This window comes from Bubalus kerabau, chromosome 15, assembly GCF_029407905.1.
Source record: "Bubalus kerabau isolate K-KA32 ecotype Philippines breed swamp buffalo chromosome 15, PCC_UOA_SB_1v2, whole genome shotgun sequence".
Taxonomy (NCBI): Eukaryota; Metazoa; Chordata; class Mammalia; order Artiodactyla; family Bovidae; genus Bubalus; species Bubalus kerabau.
Window position 1 is genome coordinate 73,961,508 of NC_073638.1, and position 9,507 is coordinate 73,971,014.

Sequence of the window (9,507 nt, forward strand, 5' to 3'; positions counted from 1 at the left end):
GCTGCTGCTAAGTCACTTCAGTCATGTCCAACTCTGTGCGACCCCATAGACAGCAGCCCACCAGGCTCCCCCGTCCCTGGGATTCTCCAGGCAAGAACACTGGAGTGGGTTGCCATTTCCTTCTCCAATGCGTGAAAGTGAAGTTCATCAGTCATGTCTGACTCTTAGCGACATCATGGACTATAGCCTACCAGGCTCCTCCTCCTACCAGGTGAAAAACAAAACTTATTATAAACAGAGGTATCCAATGTTCAGTTTGAAGTTGTTTTGATCAACTTCTCATGTTTCCTCAATGCATGAATCTTGTCATACTTGTATATTGCCTTATGTGCATCTTACATAGGCATGGCAACAGCCCATAACACTGAGCTCTTTCATCTGGGCAGATTGAGAGAACCAGGCAAAAGGGAAAGAAGGTACAATCAAAAGACTAGAATCTGAGTCCTGGTGCCATCACTTCTTAACTATCACTCTGTGGGCATGGCTCCAAGCTTTGGTTTTTCCAGACTATACAGCTATACACACTGGAGATACAAATACAGTCACATCACTTCTATCAGCTTTATTAGCAATAAAGCCAGTATCTCCTCCCTCTTGAATCTCCTCATTCCCATGAATTATCCAAGAAATTCAAGGGGTTTCAGTTCAGTTCAGTCACTCAGTCATCTCCAACTCTTTTCGACCCCATGAATCGCAGCATGCCAGGCCTCCCTGTCCATCATCAACTCCCGGAGTTCACCCAAACTCATGTGCATCGAGTCGGTGATGCCATCCAGCCATCTCATCCTCTATTGTCCCCTTCTCCTCCTGCCCCCAATCCCTCCCAGCACCAGGGTCTTTTCCAATGAGTCAACTCTTCACATGAGGTGGCCAAGTATTGGAGTTCCAGCCTCAGCATCAGTCCTTCCAATGAACACCCAGGACTGGTCTCCTTTAGGATGGACTGGTTGGATCTCCTTGCAGTCCAAGGGACTCAAGGGGTTTAGAGGCCCATAAAAAGGTTTTTCTTACCCAGGGGAATGGAAAATAGAGTCTGATCAGCCAAAAGGCCTGCCCTCATTTCTTTGCTGGAGCTGGTGCTTTACGAAAATTGCCATGGATCCACTGCTGTGATATCAAGCAGGGAAACACTGCTTTAGATTTCAGCACAGCCTGCAGTCACTCTTCAAAGGAAGTCTCAGTCCCTTTAAAGTTAGGCTCAACCAACAAAGCCACAAAGTTGGAATTCTGCCAGTTACAGATCTAATGACCAACGCTTATAGTTCCCATATTTAGCCACTTTCCAAGGAACTATCCAGCCCCAGGAGCACTGGATCACTCTTGTTTATCTCTGTCTCTCCAACCCAGAACCACCTGTTCACTTTCTTTCCTGACCCAGGAAACAGGATGCTTGTCTTCTGACGCTCTCAAAACTAAAAAGGTCTGATTACAGTCACTGCCTCCAAAACATGGAACTGCTCGCCTACCCTTTTTTTTAATTTGTTTTTGATGAGAAAAATACTATAATTTGAATGGGAGAACAGACATACCTGAATAAGACAATTAACAGAGGAAATATAAATGAAAAACATGGGAAAATGTTCCAAATCATTAAAAACCAAAAGAATTCAAAGTATAAAAAATAACATTGAATTTTTCTCGTATTACCCTAATGAAAAGTAGAACAGTTACTATTCACAAGCATACAATAGTCCCATGTATTACTGGTCAAAATGTAACTTGACAAAACTCTTTTGAAAAACATTTGTTTATATGTTTGAAAGTTTTAAATATTCTTAAATTTACAACCTCCTAGGTTTACTAATAGTTAAACATCAATTAATTAACATTTGACTATATTTAGCTAAGAATATATCCATCCATTTAGTCTTCCTCTATACATCCATCAACAAACTTTGATTCATTTTCGAGTTAACTTTAAGTCTCATCTCTATACATTTCAGCATATATATGTAATTAACTAGTTTTACAACCCTTTTAAGAGGGGCTTCCCAGGTGGTGCTAATGGTAAAGAACATGCCTCCCAATGCAAGAGACATAAGAGATGTGGATTTGATCCCTGGGTCAGGAAGATCCCCAGGAGGAGGAGGGCATGGCAACCCACTCCAGTATTCTTGCTTGGAGAATCCCAAGGACAGAGGAGTCTGGTGGGCTACAGTTCATAGGTTTGCAAAGAGTTGGACACAATTGAATGAACTTAGCATGCACGCATGCACTCAGGGACTTGAGAAACACAAACCCCACCACCCTAAATAGAATAACCTGTATGGCTTTAAACACATCACATATGGATGTGAGAGCTGGACTATAAAGAAAGCTGAGTGTCAAAGAATTGATGCTTTTAACTGTGGTGTTGGAGAAGACTCTTGAGAGTCCCTTGGACTGCAAGGAGACTCAACCAGTCCATCCTAAAGGAAATCAGTCCCGAATATTCATTGAAAGGACTGATGCTGAAACTGAAACTCCAATACTTTGGCCACCTGATGCAAAGAACTGACTCCTTGGAAAAGACCCTGATACTGGGGAAGATTGATGGCAGGAGGAGAAGGGGATGACGGAGGATGTGATGGTTGGATGGCATCACGGACTCTATGCACATGAATATGACCAAGCTCCAGGAGCTGGTGATGGACAGGAAAGCCTGGCATGCTTGCAGTCCATGGGGTCACAAAGAGTTGGACACAACTGAGCGACTGAACTGAACTGAACCCTTCTAAAAGGATGCTCCCTATGTGATGTTAAAGTGATTACTCCGAACAAGAGGGATCGGCATGTGTTGATTCCAAGCTGATTTCCTAGAAGCCAGAAAAAAAGTCTTTTGGGGGGCCACAGCACTGTACATCCAACTTTGTTTTTGGAAGGATTATATGTGATAATGTGAAAGTGCCTCATTAATCATGGTGCATTAATTGTAGAAATAAACGTGGATGAAAAAGTCTAGCATGGCGCAAAGAATATAAGCCGCAGAGTAAAGCAGACTAGGAAAAGAACCCAACTCTATAGTATTTGTATAGTATATTACAAATACTATAGTAATAATAATATTACATCAACAATGTTATATTGATAACTGTCTCTTGTAGTTATAAGGAATATCAATCAAAATATCAAAGAGGCAAGCTATCTGTGTTAGATTCAGGCAGGGAGTAACAGGTCCTCAATAAATTGTAGCCATGATTATTATATTTATAACTCCAAATGATAATGTTCATTAAATACAAGATATAATGAAACATATTTATGCCCATACTGGGTGTGTGCACGGGTGCTTGATCTCTTGTGTTCGACTCTTTGTGACCCTATGGACCATAGCCCACCAGGCTCCTCTGTCCAAGGGATTATTCCAGGCAAGAATACTAGAGTGAGTTACCATGCCCTACTCCAGGGGATCCTCCCTACTTAGGGATCGAACCCGAGTTCTCTTACATCTCCTGCATTGACAGGTGGGTTCTTTACCACTAGCACCTGGGAAGCCCCCAGCTGCCGGTAACACAATTAAGGCTTGGATAACACAATTGAGGCTTAAATAACACTATTAAATAGGGTGGTATGTTGCCAGAACTGTACTAAAAGAAGGCAGCAGGTGGGATATTTGTACTCAAGTGTTCACACCAGCGACATAACAAACTACTTCCATGCTCAGCAACTTATAACATCAGCGTTTATGCCAAAGCTCAGGAATGTGCAGGTTGGTTGACTTTGATTCAGCTGATATGCTACCCTCAGCTGCAGACCGTGGATCAGCTGCATTATCTTACTCTGGATCCCAGGCTGAAAGAAGAGTGGCTACCAGAACCATGTCCTTCCTATAATGGGTAACCAAAGCACAAGGGGGCAGGCCCAAGCACACAAGCACATTTCAAGCCTCTGCTCCCATCACCCCTGCTAACATCCCAAAGCAAGTCACACACAGCTAAGTTCAACACCAGTGCAGAAGGGAAGTATAGAACTCTACAGTGCTATACATCGAGGGAGGAATATTTTCAGAACAATAATTCAAACTGTCACATCCGGTATCACCAACTCCAGAACCTGAGCTCTCATTCATTGTCCTGCAAAAACCTCTGTTCTGAGCCAGTACCTGCCTAACCAAATAATCATTATTAAACCTCTCACAATGGATCTGCATGGGTTCCTAGGTTGTTCCTTTTACTTATTGCGTACAGTCACCTGGCTTGGCTCTTCCCATCAGCTGAGAGAGCCCAGCTGGAGGGTAAATGTAAAGTTGATAGCCCATCACTCCATGCTCATAGCAGAAGCCAGACTGCGCGACCCCAATAAGCAACCTGCTGGGTCTACAAATTTGCCATGCTTCGCTCTGTTAAAACTTTATTGGGCACAGTATGGTAACTCAATTAATAGTGAGAATGACACAGGGAAGTGTCACTGGAATTGCAACCAATTATTTTTTCCTTAATATCTTTTTAAATCACAAGCTGACCAAGCTCAACAGGAGCCATGTCCTTCCACAGGGCATATTTAGTCTGTCTCTGCCTTCCTCATTAGCCTCCATTGCCAGGGTCCATCAACTATGTCACCAGCTACAAGCCTTTCTCTTCTCCCAACAGCAGTACAGCTTCCCCCCAAAGGAGCTAATTGAAAACACAAATCAGGCTGTTTGGCAGGATTTTTGTGTTGCTGGTAGATTTTTGTTTTGTTTCCTATAAATCAAAAATTTGCTGATTTTATTCCTCCTTCTTACAGTGGTCCCGATTTAGAAAATACAAACAGAAATGAACCCTGAAGTCAACCTGAATTACCACCTAGAGAAATGCATGAGGACGGATTCAAAACCACCAACATCTGCCCTGAAAAACCCATAGGTACCTTGCCTTCCTGGACTCCAGCCGTCCATCCGACCTGACATCTTCAGTCCAGATTTGGAACTTGTTTGGCTGACAGTAGTCAGCTAGGCTGCACATCCTCATGGCTAAAGGTCAAATGATGACTAACTTTATGCGTAAGCAACTGGCTTGCCCATTTATGATTTTTTTTTTAAATTCTACCATACATAAAGTTCAATCTAGACAAGTCTCATAATTGGGGATTGTTCCAAACCTTTTAAGCTAAAGTCCAGATAGGCAGGGGATGACTCTCTATATTATAAACACATATTTATCAAGGTTGAGCAAGTCCGCGTCATCAGGAAAGAGAAGATATATGTACAGAAGAGTTTCTCCCAGAAACAAACATTCCATCTTGTCTCTTGGAATTGGATTCTGAACATTATAGACTGAAGAACAGCCATCTAAATGGATGCTGCTATACTTGTTGAAATACTGCAGGATCACCCCTCCCCAATCCTGGTATTCCTTCCCCCCACTCAACAGTACAGATAGACGCTCCTTTGTCTCTGGTCAAAGCAGACTGAAACTGTCTTCGGCCAGATCCCCATATCCTTACGGCTAGCTTTGGGGTTAAAGTTGAAGTACAAAATTTGTGGACTCAGCCCACTCCGAAGCCAGTGATACATCTGGTAACAGGTCACCGTAAAATCTTCAGCGAGCTCCACGTGGTCAGAAGTTAGTCCATAACGTTATACCCAGAGCCAGGGTTCCCAAGCAAAAAACACATTAAATGATCCACCTTGGCTTGGAATTTGCCACGCACAACTTCAACTGCAAAACTCAGCTTGCTGGGCTCAGACTGCTGAAGTGGGTGCCCTTTTTATTCCTCGGTGGCTTCATGGTCTTGTAGCAACTTAATTTCTTTCCTTGCTCCTCGGCTTCACTGCTTCAGCGGCGCTTCAGCAGCGCTCTAGTTCCAAGAAAGAGGATCCACTGGAGGGAAGACGCCACTGTTGGTCTAAATGAATATGGGCACTAACCCATCATTCTTCCCAGGCAGGGAATGCGTATACTTTGTCACTTTCAGCCCTACCTCCTGAAATTTCTCACCTGCGGTGAGATGAGAGAAACTCAAACGGAAAACACTTGTCACTTTTGACACTATATTGACATCTAAGGAGGCCTCATGAGTGACAATGTTTATAGTCTTGGAAGCGAGGGAGAGGGGGGTGTGCTGTGTTTACACGCTATAAGGAAAATAATCATTTACCTTAACAGTCATTCCTCTTGCCCCACACTAACGCTTCCTTCTGTGGCAGCTGCCCCACCGGGCCTCGGGGCTCAGAGAAGAGCATGCTCAGCTTCCGTTTCCGTTTTTCCCTTGCTGGGAGGGGTAAGGGTGTTAAAGGCACCGCCCCAAGTCCGCCCCGCTCAGCAATGCGCCTGCGGCTCAGTTTAGCCAATGTTTAAACGGCGGCCTTCCCAGGTGGTTCCCCAGGTGGCACTGGTGCTAAAGAATCCGCCTGCAAGGCAGGAGATGTGGGTTCGATCCCTGTGTTGGGGAGATACCCTGGAGGCAGACATGGCAACACACTCCAGTATTCCTGCCTGGAGAATCTCATGGACAGAGAAGCCTGGCAGGTTACAGTCCTTAGGACTGCAAAGAGTTGGATGGGACTGAAGCGACTTAACAGGCAAACTGATGGCAAGTTTAGTTACCTGGGGGTTCCCAGGTGGCTCCATGGTAATGAATCCACCTGCCAGTGCAGGAGACTTAGGACACCAAGTTGATCCCTGGGTTGGGAATATACCCTGGAAGCAGGCATGACTACCCCCTCCAGTATTCCTGCCTGGAAAATTCCATGGACAGAGGAGATTGGAGGGCTACAGTCCATGGGGTCGCAAAGAGTCGGACACGACTGAGCGACTAAGCGCACAGCACAGGGAAGAGCAGAGTCTGCATTTCTAGTAGATTCCCAAGTTCTGCAGGTGCTGCTAGTTTACAGACTGCACTTTAGGAACCACTGCTCTGATTTCAGGTGGTTCAAGAGGAAACAGGGTGAGGGGAATGGAGAGGGTCAAGACTGAGGACCATCCCCCACCTCCTTCTCCTGAACAAGAACTCTGTGTTTTAGGCATCCTGCTTTAGGATGAGATTTCCTTTGGGTGAAGTTTTCTGCACCAAAAGTGGTTGGAAAAACACTTCTTTAGGTGAAATCGACATGTGGGATTGTGCAAACTAAAGGCAGAGCGAGAGTAACATACCTCAAGAGAATTAGAAGCGGGAAAGCAAAAGCTCCATTTTCATTTATTCAGCAAAATCTGAGGGTTACTATTAATATATGCTGAAAGGTTGTGCTTGTTGCTGAGGTGAAAAGACAAACCAGAGCCTTACTCACGGGGGACTCACACGTATAGCAAGGTAAATATGCAAAGCAAATGAATGCAAGAAGAAGCACAAGCTGGAATCAAGATTGCCAGGAGAAATATCAATAACCTCAGATATGCAGATGACACCACCCTTATGGCAGAAAGTGAAGAGGAACTCAAAAGCCTCTTGATGAAAGTGAAAGAGGAGAGTGAAAAAGTTGGCTTAAAGCTCAACATTCAGAAAACGAAGATCATGGCATCTGGGCCCATCACCTCATGGGAAATAGATGGGGAAACAGTGTCAGACTTTATTTTTGGGGGCTCCAAAATGACTGCAGATGGTGATTGCAGCCATGAAATTAAAAGACGCTTACTCCTTGGAAGGAAAGTTATGACCAACCTAGATAGCATATTAAAAAGCAGAGTCATTACTTTGCCAACAAAAGTCCATCTAGTCAAGGCTATGGTTTTTCCAGTAGTCATGTATGGTTGTGAGAGTTGGACTGTGAAGAAAGCTGAGCACCAAAGAATTGATGCTTTTGAACTGTGGTGTTGGAGAAGACTCTTGAGAGCCCCTTGGACTGCAAGGAGATCCAACCGGTCCATCCTAAAGGAGATCAGTCCTGGGTGTTCTTTGGAAGGAATGATGCTAAAGCTGAAACTCCAGTACTTTGGCCACCTCATGCGAAGAGTTGACTCATTGGAAAAAACTCTGATGCTGGGAGGGATTGGGGGCAGGAGGAGAAGGGGACAACAGAGGATGAGATGGCTGGATGGCATCACTGACTTGATGGACATGAGTTTGAATAAACTCCGGGAGTTGATGATAGACAGGGAGGCCTGGCATGCTGCAATTTATGGGGTCGCAAAGAGTCAGACACGACTGAGTGGCTGAATTGAACTGAGCTGAATGTTACATAGGACTTCCCTGGTAGCTCAGCTGGTAAAGAATCTGCCTGCAATGCAGGAGACCCTGGTTTGATTCCTGAGTCAGGAAGATCCCCTGGAGAAGGGCTAGGCTACCCACTCCAGTATTCTTGGGCTTCCCTGGTGGCTCAGCTGGTAAAGAATCCACCTGCAATGCAGGTTCAATTCCTGGGTTGGGAAGATCCCCTGGAGAAGGGAAAGGCTGTGTACAGTGTTCTTGACTGGAGAATTCCATGGACTGTATAGTCTATGGGGTCTCAAAGAGTCAGACACGACTGAGCAACTTTCACTTTCACTGTTACATAGTTGCTAGGACAGAGGTCTGTTTATGGAAAACAAAATAGTTTACATGTTGCTCACAAAGAATCTTTCTCATTAAGGAAAACTTTACTGATTGCTCACAGTATGCCTTCCCCAAATCCCAGATTTGACCTCAGAATCCTTCTCAACCTATTATTCTAGCACTGAACCACAAGCAATTGATTGAAGTTAGTATTCAAATGTAAATAAGTGGGCTAGTACAGATTTAAATTCCAGGTGGGAACAGTCTCACAATTCATCCTATACAGGTGCTATATACTGAATTTTGCATTCCCTCAAAATCCTTATGTTGAAACCTAATCCCCAATGTGATGGTATTTGAATGAGATCTTGGGAGGTGATTGGGCCATTAATGAGGACCCCTCATGGATAGTATTAGGGCTTCCCAGCTGGCACTAGTGGTAAAGAATCTGCCTGCCAATGAAGGAGACGCAAGAATTGCAGGTTTGATCCCTGGGTTAGGACAATCCCCTGGAGTAGAAAATGGCAACCCACTCCAGTATTTTTGTCTGGAAAATTCCATGAACAGAGGAGCCTGGCAGGGTATAGTCCATGGAGCGGCAGTCAGACACTACTGAGCAGGGGCATAGGATTAGTGCCCTTATAACAGAGGCTCCAGAAAACTGCCACACCCTTTCTGCTATCTGAGGACAGAAGGAACCAGAAAACTAGTCCTTATCAGTCACTGAATCCACCAATGTCTTGATCTTGGAATTCTCATCCTCCAGAAGGCTGAGAAATGAGTGTGCGCTCTTTCTAAGCCACCCAATCTGTGGTGTTTTGTTAGAGCAGCCTGAATCAACTAAGACAGTAGGTTTAGGAAATAATTCATAGGGAAGGTGGTGTTTGACAAGATCATGAAAGATGAATGTAAGATACACAGGAGTTGAGGTAGAGAAGAGAGGAGGTGGTGATGGGATATTCCAGCTGGCAGAAAGGGATGAAATTCATCAAGAGGAATAAAAGTGGATGGTGGGATCTAAAACTCAATACAAATGAAAACGTCTACAAGACAGAAGCAGACTCACAGACATAGAGAACAGGCTTATGGCTGCCAAGGCGGAGGGGCTTGGGGAAGGGAAGGATTGGAAGTTCCGGATTA

At 44.5% G+C, this 9,507-nt stretch overlaps 2 long non-coding RNA genes across 2 annotated transcripts in view; one reads left to right on the forward strand and one right to left on the reverse strand.

Annotated features, from left to right (window-relative positions):
* Positions 1-6,220, reverse strand: part of LOC129629336 (uncharacterized) — a 604,584-nt gene extending 598,364 nt beyond the window's left edge. The window contains exon 1 of the long non-coding RNA XR_008703175.1: positions 6,058-6,220. This is a non-coding gene — a long non-coding RNA (uncharacterized LOC129629336). The remainder of the gene's footprint in view (positions 1-6,057) is intronic.
* On the forward strand, positions 3,621-5,522 carry LOC129629338 (uncharacterized). The gene is made up of 2 exons (XR_008703177.1): positions 3,621-3,688; positions 4,705-5,522. It is a non-coding gene; the product is annotated as an uncharacterized LOC129629338 (long non-coding RNA).
* Positions 6,221-9,507: the final 3,287 nt, after the last annotated feature.